Source organism: Arachis ipaensis, chromosome B3 (genome assembly GCF_059453495.1).
Source record: "Arachis ipaensis isolate K30076 ecotype BB chromosome B3, ASM5945349v1, whole genome shotgun sequence".
Classification (NCBI taxonomy): domain Eukaryota; kingdom Viridiplantae; phylum Streptophyta; class Magnoliopsida; order Fabales; family Fabaceae; genus Arachis; species Arachis ipaensis.
Window position 1 is genome coordinate 110,340,588 of NC_142438.1, and position 2,610 is coordinate 110,343,197.

General features: G+C 41.4%; 1 non-coding gene across 1 annotated transcript; it reads right to left on the minus strand.

Annotated features, from left to right (window-relative positions):
- Positions 1–553: 553 nt before the first annotated feature.
- LOC148572020 (small nucleolar RNA R71) lies at positions 554–661 on the minus strand. The gene has a single exon (XR_015908440.1). It is a non-coding gene; the product is annotated as a small nucleolar RNA R71 (small nucleolar RNA).
- Between the last annotated feature and the right edge of the window lie 1,949 nt (positions 662–2,610).

Below are 2,610 nucleotides of genomic sequence, written 5' to 3' on the forward strand. Positions count from 1 at the left end.
TCTGTTCTCTCTTTTTCATATGAGCAGGAGCAAGGACAAGAACATTCTTGTTGAAGCAGACCCTGAACCTGAAAGGACTCTGAAGAGGAAACTAAGAGAAGCTAAATTACAACAAGCCAGCAAGCACCTTTCAAAAATTTTCGAACAGGAAGAGGAGATGGCAACCGAAAATAATAATAATGCAAGGAGGATGCTTGGTGACTTTACTGCACCTAATTCCAATTTACATGGAAGAAGCATCTCCATCCCCACCATTGGAGCAAACAATTTTGAGCTGAAACCTCAATTAGTTTCTCTGATGCAACAGAACTGCAAGTTTCATGGACTTCCATCTGAAGACCCTTTTCAGTTCTTAACTGAATTCTTGCAGATCTGTGATACTGTTAAGACTAATGGAGTAGATCCTGAAGTCTACAGGCTCATGCTTTTCCCTTTTGCTGTAAGAGACAGAGCTAGAGTGTGGTTGGACTCTCAACCCAAAGATAGCCTGAACTCTTGGGATAAGCTGGTCATGGCTTTCTTAGCCAAGTTCTTTCCTCCTCAAAAGCTGAGCAAGCTTAGAGTGGATGTTCAAACCTTCAAACAGAAAGAAGGTGAATCCCTCTATGAAGCTTGTGAGAGATACAAGCAACTGACCAAAAAGTGTCCTTCTGACATGCTTTCAGAATGGACCATCCTGGATATATTCTATGATGGTTTGTCTGAATTAGCTAAGATGTCATTGGATACTTCTGCAGGTGGATCCATTCACCTAAAGAAAACGCCTGCAGAAGCTCAAGAACTCATTGACATGATTGCTAATAACCAGTTCATGTACACTTTTGAGAGGAATCCTGTGAGCAATGGGACGCCTCAGAAGAAGGGAATTCTTCAAATTGATACTCTGAATGCCATATTGGCTCAGAACAAAATATTGACTCAGCAAGTCAATATGATTTCTCAGAGTCTGAATGGAATGCAAGCTGCATCCAACAGTACTCAAGAGGCGCCTTCTGAAGAAGAGGCCTATGATCCTGAAAACCCTGCAATAGCAGAGGTGAATTACATGGGTGAACCATATGGAAACACCTATAATCCCTCATGGAGAAATCACCCAAATCTCTCATGGAAGGATCAACAAAAGCCTTAACAAGGCTTTAATAATGGTGGAAGAAACAGATTTAGCAATAGCAAGCCTTTTCCATCATCCACTCAGCAACAGACAGAGAACTCTGAACAAAATACTTCTAATTTAGCAAACTTAGTCTCTGATCTATCTAAGGCCACTGTGAGTTTCATGAATGAAACAAGGTCCTCCATTAGAAATTTGGAAGCACAAGTGGGCCAGCTGAGTAAAAGGATCACTAAAATCCCTCCTAGTACTCTCCCAAGCAATACAGAAGAAAATCCAAAAGGAGAGTGCAAGGCCATTGAAATGACCATCATGGCCGAAACCACAAAAGAGGAGGAGGACGTGAATCCCAAGGAGGAAGACCTCCTGGGACGTCCAGTGATCAATAAGGAGTTTCCCTTTGAGGAACCAAAGGAATCTGAGGCTCAACTAGAGACCATTGAGATTCCATTAAACCTCCTTATGCCATTCATGAGCTCTGATGAGTATTCCTCTTCTGAAGAGAATGAGGATGTTACTAAGGAGAAGTTACCAAGTACCTTGGTGCAATCATGAAGCTGAATGCCAAATTATTTGGTATTGAGACTTGGGAATATGAACCTCCATTGTTCACCAATGAACTAAGTGATTTGGATCAACTGACATTGCCTCAGAAGAAACAGGATCCTGGAAAGTTCTTAATACCTTGTACCATAGGCACCATGATCTTTGAAAAGGCTCTGTGTGACCTTGGTTCAGGGATAAACCTCATGCCCCTCTCTGTAATAGAGAAACTGGGAATCTTTGGGGTGCAAGCTGCTAAAATCTCATTAGAGATGGCAGACAATTCAAGAAAACAGGCTTATAGACAAGTAGAGGATGTGTTAGTAAAGGTTGAAGGCCTTTACATCCCTGCTGATTTCATAGTCCTAGATACTGGGAAGGATGAGGATGAATCCATCATCCTTGGAAGACCCTTCCTAGCCACAGCAAGAGCTGTGATTGATGTTGACAGAGGCGAACTAGTCCTTCAATTGAATGAGGACTCCCTTGAGTTTAAAACTCAAGGTCATCCTTCTGTAAACATGGAAAAGAGGCACAGTAAGCTTCTCTCAAAATAAAGTCAACAAGAGCCCTCACAGTCAAACTCTAAGTTTGGTGTTGAACTCCCATATCCAAACTCTAAGTTTGGTGTTGGAGAGTCTCAACAATGCTCTGAACATCTGTGAGGCTCCATGAGAACCCATTGTCAAACTATTGACATTAAAGAAGCGCTTGTTGGGAGGCAACCCAATTTTTATTTATCTAATTTTATTTTTATTGTTATTTCATGTTTTATTAGGTTCATGATCATGCGGAGTCACAAAATAAATATAAAAATTGAAAACGGAATAAAAAACAGCAGAAGAAAAATCACACCCTGGAGAAGGATCTCACTGGCGTTTAAACGCTAGTAAGGAGCATCTGTCTGGCATTCAACGCCAGAACAGAGCATGTTTCTGGCGTTGAACGCCAGAAAC